This window comes from Cajanus cajan, chromosome 1 (assembly GCF_000230855.2).
Source record: "Cajanus cajan strain Asha chromosome 1, NIPB_CcT2T_4, whole genome shotgun sequence".
Classification (NCBI taxonomy): domain Eukaryota; kingdom Viridiplantae; phylum Streptophyta; class Magnoliopsida; order Fabales; family Fabaceae; genus Cajanus; species Cajanus cajan.
The window spans coordinates 18,466,899-18,480,293 of record NC_138517.1 but is presented as its reverse complement, the minus strand read 5'-3'; positions in this window follow the sequence as shown (position 1 = coordinate 18,480,293).

The following is a 13,395-nucleotide window of genomic DNA, read 5'->3' as shown; positions in this document are numbered from 1 at the left end:
GATATATGACTGATATATTATATAATAAAAAGAAAAATAAAAAATACAAAGACAAATAAATCATTTAGAAGATTAAAATATATATAATATAGTAAAACGAGAAATAAAAAAATACAAAGACGAATAAATTATTTATAATATTAAAATATTTGCATAGATGTGATAAACAAAAATTAACTCCCTCAAGCTGCCTCCATCCCTGTTGTTTAGGACACTCGTACTTTAATTTCTATTTTAATTTTCTATCAAATAATAATGAAATGGGTTATGATTGTCTCAAATATAAATGATGTAGGTTTCTAAATATTCCACCACTCATCTAAAGTTTCTAAAATAATTCATAAAAAAAAATTTATAAAAAATTATAAATATTTATATACAAGCGTCAACTATATATGAAAACTACAACCCAACTTGCAAGAAGTTGGTCCCAAATTAAATAATCAAAAAGGTGAAACAGGCAACTAGCTAAATTTTGGGAATAGCCTAACAATAGAAGGTACGAGTAAGTTGCACGAAGTTTTATGACTTTTATTTAAAATTAAAAAAAAATAGTTATCAAACTAAAAAGAAAATAACTATTTATTAAATTAGGTGATTTCTTCCTCATAAGATTTTTTTCTTTTTTGATAAAAAGGAGTGACTAAGGTGGGAACTGAAAGTTTAATCTACCACCACTTCTAGCCACCCAAGGGCATGGAATCAGACGAAGGGTCGTCAAAAAGAGAAAAATCTGAGTTGTTGCCGAGAAAAAAGATGAATCCATTGCCATATTCCCTCCTTAAGATAAACCAAATAGGGTGAATTTGCATATCGATCGATCGCACAAAGATTATTATCAACAAGTCCACAATGCACCCTTAAAAACTGTCCAGAATAACACCAAGAATGTTCGAAGACAGGAACCTTCGGAGATGAGATTAGGCATGACAATCTAACCCGTTCTCGTGGGTACCCACCCGAACCCGCCCTGATTTGGATGGGGAAAATCTGTGTTTATCAGGTTCGAGTTTTTCCCGATTGATAAAATTGGGGACGGGGGCGGAGGTGTTAATACCTACCCCACTCCCGCCCTCATACGCGCCCCCGTGCTCGTTCCACTTAATAATATAATTAAAAAATTATATATATATATATATATATATATATATATATATATAAACCAAAATTATAAATATTTATTTATTTTACTTTTTTTATTTTTTTTTTGAAATTATTCATATTTATTTTTTAAAAAAAAAAGAAAAAAAATAGGAGAACGGAAGCAGGGACGATTTAAATTTGAGGGAGCGGGGGCGGAGAACGTAAAACTCGCTCCCACCCCGCCTCGTTGCCATGGCTAGATGAGATACATCCCACTCACCATTCACTTTAACATAGTCACGCACTCTAAAGTTGGTGGCTTGTGGTAAGCCATAGAGAGAAGGTCAGAGTTCAAAGGAAGCCACACATCTCTCCAAAACCGAACCTTGCAACCATTCCCAACAACCCACCAAATATTATTTGCTACAACATTCCACACACCCTCAATGCCCTTGCAGGTTTCGGAATCAGTGACTCTCATTTGCATCGTAGGAATGGTGTCCTGGCTTCAACTTTGAATTTGATTGCATAATATAGATAGAAGATAAACAGTTATAAATAATTCAAATAAGCTAGTCATCAAAACCCAAATCGCGAAGGGTGTCCATGACGAAGTCCCACTTAATATTATCATAAGTTTTCTCCCGATCAATTTTAATATCCATGAACCCAAACCTTCTCTTTGACATTCGTGTTGAATCCTACCAAATGAATGTTTTAATAATGACAATATTCAATTCCATATTTCTATCATAGGAGAATGTTCATAAATAATATTAATAATTTTGCTTAAGTGTTTTAGATTCAGTTTGTAATGTACTAAAAAATATTAATTGTAGGAGTTTTAGCTCAAAATAACAGTCAAAAGTACAATCATGATTTGAAATTAAATGAAACACCTTGGTTATAGTTATCCTATATGTGCATGAGTCTAATGTTTCGACGGGATTCAAGTTTGATCATCTTCTCTCAAGGAAGATGCCTTGAAATTCTAGTACATTAGCATCTCTGGTAGAGCCTCCAAGTAACAAGTCTCCATTCAAACTTGACTTCTTAAAAGACCGATACTGCTGACCTTATTTAAAAGGTTAGTTAGAAGCTCACTTAGAAGGAAGCTTTAGAAGTAGACTGCTTCTGAAGGATATGCTTACAATACCAAAATAAAAATACAAGATGATGTCAACATTGCTTAAAAGTTAAAACAACTCCAATGAACCTATTTTTGGAGCCTATAGAAGGAAGTAACTTAACAGGTGGCAAAGGGTTCTATAAAAACAACAGGTAGCTAGTTTGTGTAGGGTAAATCCAACAAGTGGATGGTGTTTATAATAAGAGCAATTGATATTGATCATAGTGAAAAAACTCACAATGTGTGTGAGTACTAGGTGTAGCCCATGGTTGGGTGAACGAGTATAAATCTATATTTACAATCTCTCTTACCTTATCTCTTTTACTTATTTCAATTGTTTATTATTAATTATATCTATGTTGCATATTCAATTGTTGTGTAAAAATATGTTAAAGGACTTTATAAAGAAAGAACCAAGTTTGTAGAATCAAAAACATCAACTTTTGAAGAACTATTTAATAGAAAATCATTCAAAACATACCTTGGCAAAACTAAGTTGGTAAAATCCTTCAGAAGCACTTGCATCTAAGTATCAAAATTTTATAAAGACTTGATTTTTAAGAAACACAATAAAAACCTTCCTTCTTGTTAGCTAACATTTTCTTCATTTGGTATCAAAGCTTGACTCCTAGAGTTGAGCTCACTTAATAATGGAGGAGAAAAGATCTTGAAGAAGTAAATGGTTATTTAACATCCAACAATGTTCATTCCAATAGGTGCTTCAACAAACAAACCTCTAGGCTTTGGTGGAAAGGACTATTATTGTTGGAGGGATTGAATAAAGTTATTCCTAGATTCATAGGATGGTTATATGTACCAAAGAAAACTTCGAAGTATAGCAAACCAAAATAAGAATGGAATGTTGAAGAAAAATCTAGATGCGAGCTAAATGCTAAAGTCAAATTCTATCTCACATGTGCACTCAGCAAATTTAAGTATGATAAAGTGAAAGATTACACTACAACAAAGGAAATCTAGGAAAATCTCAAAGTAGCACATGAAGGAATAGATCATGTAAAGGATTCCAAAGTAAATATTTTGACTCATCAATTTGAAATGTTTAAAATGTGGGAACAAAAATCCATAAATAACATGTATAATAGGTTTACTGTTATGATGAACGAGCTAAATGATATGGCAGAAAATTCTACCACACATCAAAAGAAAAAAAGGATCTTGAGAAGTTTACCAAAAATATGGAGATCAAACATTATAATTATCCAAGAAGCCAAAGACTTGAAGATGTTATAGATGGATGAACTAATTGGATCACTCAAGGTACATGAGTGAGAACTGTAAGAAGAGCTTTAACCTAAAGGGAAAACAATAGCACTTAAAGCTAGTAAAATATATAAGGCCTTGAAAACTAAAGAAGATTCAAATTCAGAAGATTTTGATGAAAACTTAGAAGATAATGAGTTAGTACTTCTGACAAGGAGAGTCCAAAGACTACTTAGAAAAAGAAAGGGAATGAAGAGAATCTCATTTATAAAAGAATCACCAAGTGGAGAGACATTAAAAAATGGTGTAAAATGTTATGAACATAATAAACTAGGACATTACAAAACAGAATGTCCTCTACTCAAGAAATATGAGAGAAAACAAAAGAAGAAAGTCATGATGGTCACTTGGAATAACTCAAAAGAATCATCTTTTGATGGTGAAAAAGAACAAACAAAAAATCTTTGTCTAATGGCAAACTCAAACAAAGAGTAGGTACGTGAATCAAATTTTGAGATGTTTGAAAATGAAAAATGTAACGACCCGCCATGGCCGTCACACTACGAACAATATTACACACTACTGAAATATATATACTAAAATAGTATAATAAAATATTTACAACACAAGTTACTCATCGAGCAACTAACGACAACCAATTATATACAACAAAATATGCTACTATAAGGTAGCCTACAAAAAAAATATCCCTCTCCAGGCACCTCCTGTGGCCTCTTGTAGCTATCTCCCAGCCTATCCCTGCCCTGCTCCCATACCAACGTATGATCATCGCAGTCCAAACCACATGAAAACACGCAAGGATAAGTTAGAGACAATAAACAACTCATAAATATCAAATAAGAAACACAACTATATAATCATCTTCACATCCAATACAAAAGATAAACAACACATATATTACACATCTTTCAACAACACATGTTTAAAACAACTTACAACATAACAACACTATCATCATCCTCAACAGGATCAACACACAACACAATCACAACTTAAAAACATAACAACATAGATACAACTTTTATCAACAACAAATCAACTCATCAACAACTTATGCATCGTCACGCATTTCAACTCGGAGATCTCCAATAACTGAGGTTGAGTAGTCTAGGTGTCATAAACCCTACCGAATCCAACGTTTGACCTATCTCAACCAGGTCAGGTATAGAACAACGTTAGGAACTCCGAAGAGAACCAGGTATAGACAATAATAGTTGATTGCTCAAGTGTGCCACTTAGATTCGGAGGTCCAGTACTACTGTCAGGATAGAAGGGTTTGGGTATGAGCCTACCACGGCCTTGGCTAGCATCACCAATCCACATATGGAGTTAGCCCACCCACTGTCCTCCAAGTACCACGCACCCTCCAGTACCTAGTCAAAGACTACATATCTAACTAGATACCTTACTCAAATTGGTCATTCAACCATGACATTGATCGACTATTTCCATGTCGCCCACATAGTACTAAGGGATTCAACTTTAAAACAACTTTCAACTTATCACCTTAGTACTATGTATCTCAACATAGGACATATATCTTCACCATATGTCCCCAACTTTTCAACTTTAAAACAATAAACATCTGGCTGCTTGTAATCGGTATAGCTCAACCTGACCCCTATACCGTGGTCACTTTATACACGTGTGCCTCGACCTTGCCCACACACAGGATCAACTAAGTCCTAAAGAAGAACAACACAATGTCCACTCCAAGGGAAAACTTCCCAAGGAGGATTTTCAACAAATTGGGCTCTCAGAGCACCACAACTATCTCAATCCGCACAATGAGATGAGCAACTTCGAAAACATCTCCTCTAGTCCTAGTGATCAACAACTTATCATCACAACTTAATCAACTTAACAACTTAAACAACATACAACTTTTCAACTCATCATCTAAATCAACATTCAACTTGAACAACATAGTTTATCAGCACAACAACTCATCACAAATTATTTAACAACACATTTTAACAACAAAACATCTCATTTCAACTTTAAACAACACAATCAACTAAACAGTTTATTAGCTCAACTCATAATTTACAACTTAATCATCATAAAATAATATAATTTCAACACATGGCACAACATACAACTTTATAGCAACATACAACTCTATACTCAACATGCATCTCCATGTAATTATACAACTTCTTATTCAATTATACAACTATGCAACTTTTTTCTAACAACTTAAAAATATTATCATCATGCACCTCACAACTTATACATGTCCACACATAACATATAGCAACTTTATCAACTTAATTTTAACTAGCTTCAACAATATCATAGATCAACACAACTTGTAAATAACTTCACAACTTAACTACAATTTATAAGTCAATTCAGTAGTTTGGAACGACCCGTTCCAATTTGGGAATGGCCCGTTCTGGGCTACTGAATCACCTAACCTACTACGTTACAACAAAGAACGTTATTTGCTTTTGATAATCTTTTGAAACATTCAAGCCTATACTAGCTCATAAATCTATCTCTCTTAAAGGGAAACTTTTAATTGCTTAAAAGGAAAACGAGAAAGTCTCTCTAGATAATGAAATTTTGAGCAAAAGAAGTTTGGATAAGCTAATTGATGATCAAAAGCATTTCCAAGATAAACAAGGTTAGGATTCAAGGTAGAAAATCAAAAGAAGGTTGCCTATTATCATCCTAAATTCAGAAAAATGCCGAGAAAAGATGTTCCAATTGTAATAGATGGGGACATGGTGTTTCTAATTGTTATTAGAGAAGGAATATGGTCAGAAGAAAGGTTACTAACATGAGAGGACCTAATTAGGGGTGTTCAAAAGAGTTGAACTAAATTAAACTATATGATAATTAAACTAAACTAAAAAAAAATAGTTTACTTAGATTGAATTGAAATAAAAATAGTTTAAGAAAACTAAACTAAACTATTTTTAAATTTAGTTAACTATTACTAAAAGTTTGAACTAAACTATTTCCTCAACTTAATTAAAATATTTTTTAATTAGATACTTATAATATGTTTTTATCTATCGAAATAATTTTACAAAGACTCATAATAAAAATAAATAATACCTATTTGATAATTTTGACAGTTGGTTATTTATGAAAATTAATAATTAATAATCAATAAGAAATATAATTAATGGATAGTGAGTGGGGAAGAAGAAATTTAATAGAAATAAAATAATAAAAGTAAAAAAAGTAATATTCATAAAAAAGAATATAGGAATATTTGGAATTAATAATTCCTTTATTAACTGATACATTTAATATTTATTGCTAGCTAACGTATTGCGTATACTATTTTTATTCTTGCTTCGTATATTTTTTCTTTAAAAAAAATTGAGTTTAATTTACTTAAGTTTATTTTATAGTGAAAAAACTAAATTTGTTATTAATCAACGTCGAAACAAAATTCTTGTCTTCTTGGGAATGAAGTATTAACGTCCTTAGATCCATAAACCTACTTGACTTCCTCACTTTATGTTGAGTTACTAATTACCTTAAGGTCCAGCAGTTCAGTGAAATAGACTCTTACATTGGTTCAATTTTTGTGAACAACATAACTAAAAGAGATAGTTTAGTGCAGTTTTATTTATAAATAGTTTAATTATTAGTGATTTATTGTAGTTCAATTATAAGTAGGTTCATAGTTTTCAGTTTATGTGAATAGTCCTAGACCTAACAAAGTATGAGTAATAAAATATCTTTTAATTTTTGATGTAAGAATGTCTCATGCATAAAAGTAAAAGATGGCAATGGTACTTGGACAATAGATGTTTAAAACATATGACATGAGATAAAACCAAATAATTCTTAACTCTTGAGAATAAGCCAGATAAAAGTTTTGTCACATTTAGAGACAACAAAAAGGTATCAATAAATTCATTAGAAAAATAGGTAACATAAAATCTGTTAAGATAGACAACATTTATTATACGAAAGGCTTAAAACATAAACTTCTAAGTATTAACCAACTATGTTATGAGGTTATGTTTGAGCCTAATACATGTTCATTAGAGAAAAAACTACATGGAAAGTCCTCTTTTCTATAAATAGAGAAAATAATATCTATATAATGTATATCTAGAAGATATACTTGATCATCCATGTCTTGCAATGATTGAAAATGATAAATGATTGTGGCATAAAAGAGTAGGACACAAATAAGAAAACCTTGTCAAAGTCATCTAATCTAGACCTTGTTAGAAGATTTCCAAAGATTAGATATGAGAAAGATAAAGTATGTGAAGTCTGTACAAAAGGAAAACAAACAAAATGAAGTTTTCAACCTAAGAAATATGTGTCTTCTCAAAGAGCTCTTGAACTACTTCACATTGATTTATTTGGTCCAACAAAAACATTTAGCCTTGGAAAAAAGAAATATGATTTTGTTATTGTTGATGATTTCTTAAGGTATACTTGGATTTTGTTTCTTACACACAGATGAATCTTTTCAAGCTTTCAAAATTTTTAGTAAGAAAGTACAAAATGAAAAGGATTTGAAATTTGTCTATGTAAGAAGTGATCATGGTGATGAATTTGAAAATGCTTTATTTAAAAGTTTCTGTGAAGATAAAGGTATCAATCACAACTTCTCATGTCCTAAAACACCATAACAAAATGGAATTGTGGAAAGAAAGAATAGATCACTTCAAGAAATGGTTAGAACGCAGGAATTCAAAATTTTGGGTTGAAGATGTGAGTACAACTTGCTATATCTTAAACACATTAACTCTAAGAAATATCCTTAAAAATCCTTTTGAGTTATGGAAAAACAAGAAGCCTAGTATACTATATTTTCATGTGTTTTGCATGTACATGTTTCATTCTGAATAACAAAAACAATCTAGGAAAGTTTGATGAAAAATCTAATAAGGAAATATTTCTAGAATATTCTTCAACATCTATGGTATATATATAGGAACTATAATTTGAAAACATTATCTACTGAGAAAGTATGCATGTTATATTTGATGAAAAAGATAATACTCTTGAGCTGGAAAATATCACAGATTTAGAAAAAGAACTAGAAAAATTAAAGGTACACTAGAAGGATAAGGAATCTTCTAATGTTGCTATAGAAGGAAGACCTTTAACACCAACTCAGAAATAGGAGTTGTAAATAGTAACAAATGAAAGAGTTGTTATGCTAAGAAGTTGGAGATTTGCAACATCTCATCCACCAAAATTGATCATCGGAGAAACTTCATCTAGTGTCAAAACAAGGGGTGCAATTAATAGAGAAAACAACCTTGTGGCTTTATTATCAAATATGAACCTAAGACGACTAGTGTACAATATGATTTTCGTCTCAAAAACCCATCTCAAAAAATTGTATAACAGTTGGTATTTATCTCTCTCCACCATTAATAATATCCTTCTTCATAATAAATGAAGTGATGAAAAGAAATAGATATAAAAATAATATTATATAAATTGTTGTATAATTTTTGTTGTACATGTAACAATATTCTAAAAAATATTGGGTTAAGCCTATAATTTCTTTTTCTTTCTTCTCTCTTGATGTTTTCACTAGAGAAGCATGGGTTGCAAATATCAAATTAATTATGAAGGTAAGATTGATATTTTTTTTATGTTTTATTATTGTTATTTTAAATTTTAATTTATTTTGCATCTTTTTAAATTAGGAGTGTTTCATTTTTTTTCTAAATCATGATAATTTTTAAGTATTATAAAATATAGAGAAAGGAATTTCTCTATATTGCATCGATTAGAGTTTTAAAACTGAGATTTTTAGAATATTAGGATGAAGAATTTTTTATTAAAAATTTTGAAAACATGATTTCCATTATTTTGACTAAATTCGATGATCAAATTACAAGAATAATCTTAACTTGTTTTTTCTCATATATTATAATTAAACTTAAGATTTACATAAATAAATGTTAGCTATAGCATAGACATCAATTGATAGATAAATTATGTATAAAAATTGATAAATAAATAAATAAATAAAATTATTGAAATCTGATTTTTATTAGTGTTTTTTTTTTTTGTGAGACCCAAATCCTTCTACTCTTTCTTTCTCTTCTCATTTTCTTATTTTCTTCCTTCACTCACTTACGTTCACTTGTTGGGCTGGAAAACGATTTCACTCTTGAAATTCCTTTGTTGCTAAACTCATTCTCTCATTTTGATTCACCAAGGTATTGAGCAATAAGGGAAGTTGGGGACTTTGAGCATTGGAGTCGCACAGATTCACCTTCTCCATTCTTCTCCTTCGTTCTTCTCTTCATCTTCCTCGTAGATCTTGGGATTAAGGTAAAGGAAGCTAGAATCTTGAGATGTTGTTTGAATCGAAGCATAATATTGACCGAATTCTTGGAAAATTTGAGTTTTGGGGGTGGATTTAAGGTTGGTTGCATGTTGAAAGCTGACACCTTGTGGTTGTTCTTGAATGAGATGGGTAAAAATTGGGTGATCATGAAACTTGATGCATACATGTTGTGATTCTTGATGTTTTTGGGTTGCATGTTGTTGGTAGTGGTGCGTTTGAGTTGTAGCATGGATTGGATCTCCTTGGATTGCAGGTTCATGGAGGATTTGAGTGAAAATGAAGGTGAAATCCATGAAGTTTTAGAAGTTCAGAAACCCACAGCTATAGCCATGGAGGAAAAATGAACTTGTAGAAACCCACAGACATAGCCGTGGATTCACAGTTGTAACGTAGTAGTTAAAAAAAATGGGTGATTCAGTAGCCAGAACGGGCCGTTCCCAAACTGGAACGGGCCGTTCCAAACTACTGAAATGACCTATAAATTGTAGTTGAGAACGGGCCGTTCTAGAGGGAGAACGGGCCATTCCAAATTCCAAAACGGGTCATTCTGGTTGGAGAACGGGTCGTTCCAGAGGGAGTACAGGTCGTTCTGGATGGAGAACGGGCCGTTCTGGATGAATACCAGAACGGGCCGTTTTGATTTCAGAACGGGCCGTTCTACATGGTTTTTGTACGTGTTGAGGGAGTGCAGAATGGGCTGTTCCGATTTCGGTACAGGCCGTTCTGCCCACTCCGGAACTTCTATAAATAGGGGTTGGGGGCAGTTGAGGAGAATGAGTTTTTAGAGAGAAGTTTTAGAGAGAAGAACTCTAGGTATGTGAGCTCCTTTCTCTCCCAAATTTCTCTGTATGATTCCTTTTCTCCTCTAGATTACTAATGTCTTCTGTCTTTCCTTGAAATTCAGATTAGGAAGCTTAATTTGGGAGGATTGAAGTTCTGGATTGAGCTTCGGAAGGGAATTCTACTTCTTCTCAGTTATTGGCTATTTTGAGCCAATCTTCAGTTGAGGGAAGCTAGAATATTTGTTGTTTAGGTTGCATGTGAGTTTAGAAACTCAGATGTATGAATGTTGAGAATCCATAGATGGATTGAAGAAAATCTCATTTTTCGGGATTTTGAGAAAAAGGAGGATTTTGATGATTTTGATGCATAAGTTGGATGCATGTGAGATCTAAGTTTATTTAAGTTGTATGGAGCCTATGCATTGTGTTTTGTATTTGCATGTGGCTGGATTTGTTGGTTTGGACGAGAGTTTTTGAACTCTCTGATTTGGAATTTAGGTCGGGCGCAGGTTGAGCACGCCGGGCGTGGAAAAGCTTAGAGCTCTCGGTTTAGTGTTAGGCCAGGCGCAAGCTGATTGCGCCGAGCGTGAATAAGTTTATAAATAATTGTTTTAAATTGATGCTTATGCATGTTTAAAGTTAAAGTTTTAGATCATGTATGTATGATATATGATGTATGGTGAGGTGTGATTCATATGTATGCTTTGTGATGATACGTATGAATGTTTGAATATGATATGACATGTGTATATGTTCATATAAGTATGATTGTTGATCATTAGGCTTGATTTGCACTCAACTTTTGGTACTCTTTTTGGTAATTGTAGATATTATATATGTTATTTTACCCCCCTTTATTTAAAGAATCAAGTTATACTAAAAGAGTAGAGGAGTAGTAGCAAAATCTTAAGGAATTTCCTTATTTTTTGCAGGTTTTTTAGGAAGGCAGAGATCCACAGCCATAGCTGTGGATCTGGAGCTCGAGCTGTGGAAATCTGGGGAGAAATTTTGAAGGTCAGAAACTCGCAGCTATAGCTGTGGTTCTGCAGCTATAGCTGTGGAAATCTGGAATGCTCATTTTTGGTTCCAAAGACTTGAAGCTATAGCTGTGGATCTGGAGCTCGAGCTATGGAAATCTGAAATACAATTTGAAGCTCCAGAGAGTTGAAGCTAAAGCTGTGAACTCAAAGCTAAAGCCATGGAGCACCCAGGACCCAGAAAAAACTCCAGAGATCCACAGCCATAGCTGTGGCTTCACAGCTACAGCGCTGGAGGTTCCTTAAGCTTGAAGGAGTTGCCACAACTATAGCTGTGAAACCACAGCTGCAGCTTTGGAGGTTTCTTCACCCTGAAGGACTCTCCACACCATAGCTGTGGATCTACAGCTGCAGCCGTGGGAGGAAAAATCACTATTTGCCCCTATTTTAAAGCTCATATAAAAGGGGAAAAAGGAGGAAACTGGGGACACGAATTAGACAGAGAAAAACAGGGGAAAAGCTCGTGAGGAAGGAAGAACGAAGGAAGAACAGAGACTTGGAAGCTGGATCCGTTGGGAACGAAGATCAACTCCATTTCTTCATCCCTTGCTTTGTAATTTCTTCTTTTCACTCTTTGATTCTGTCATGGCCATGTGTGGCTAAACTCCTTAAAGGATTGGTTGGATGTAACTACTAACTCTTCTTCTTCTTAAATATATGCATTTTGATCTCATTATTTGTGTATTGATTCTTCACTTAATGCTTATATCGGCTTGATCAACCGTTGTATGATTTTTGGCTTTTTGAATCCAAACGCTTTCGAAAACCCGAACTGAATCTTGCACCTAATCACTTCTTGTTCTAGGAATAGACTTGATTTGGTTAGTCACATTTCAAGTTATTGTTCTTAATGCGAAGTGTTAAACTCAAAACATTGAGGAATCATGTTTTGAGCTTAATGACTTTAGGATTCAACCTTGAGGAATCTTGTTGGATTATTTAATGAACGTGAAAATAATGGAATTAGAATCGCATTTATTTTAAGAAGATATATGAGTTAGCAAGTACTTCTGAGCCAATCCTTGTTTCCTAATCATTGTCTTTACTACATTTACTTTATTATGTTGTTCGAATCTATCTTCATTCAATTGCAATTTTAAAATCATTCTCTTTTAAATCATTAGAGCAAGAATTACTAAACACGCAAATCCTTGAGGACGATCTTTAGATACTACTTCGAAACTTGGTTCACTTGCCAAGTGGTAGGTTTGTGAAAAATCTTCACCAAGTTTCTATATGTTCATATAAGTATGATTGTTGATCATAATGGTGGGTAGACCATTTATGATGTATGATGCATTATTGCATGTGATGTCTTATGACATGTGTATGATTGTTGATCATGATGGTGAGCAGACCATGTATGATGTATGATGCATGATTGCATGTGATGCCTTATGGCATGAGTCTAGCCTAGGACTTGAGGAGAAGAAAAATATTTTTGAACTGGAAGAGCTCACATAGAGTCTCTTGAGAGTGGTGCTTGGATAGGCCACTGATATATGAGAGTAGTGCTCAGGGAGGCCACTGGATTTGGGAGAGTGGTGCTCAGATACGCCACTAGGTTGGGTGAGTCTCCTCTAAGTCCTTAGTTAATGTTGGAGCGGGGTATGAGGTCGAGGGTTATTCCCTTAACCAAGTACTCGGGAAGGTGCGTGGATCCTTGCAAATAGTCGGTGGGCAAACTCCACAATTGACTTGGTTATGCATGTCAAGGTCGTGGTAAGCCCGTACCCAGCTACACTATACCTAACGGTGGATCTGGACTTCCAATTGTGTAAGTGACATCATCCGAGTAAACCCGGGTGAGGATTATATCCTGTTTAG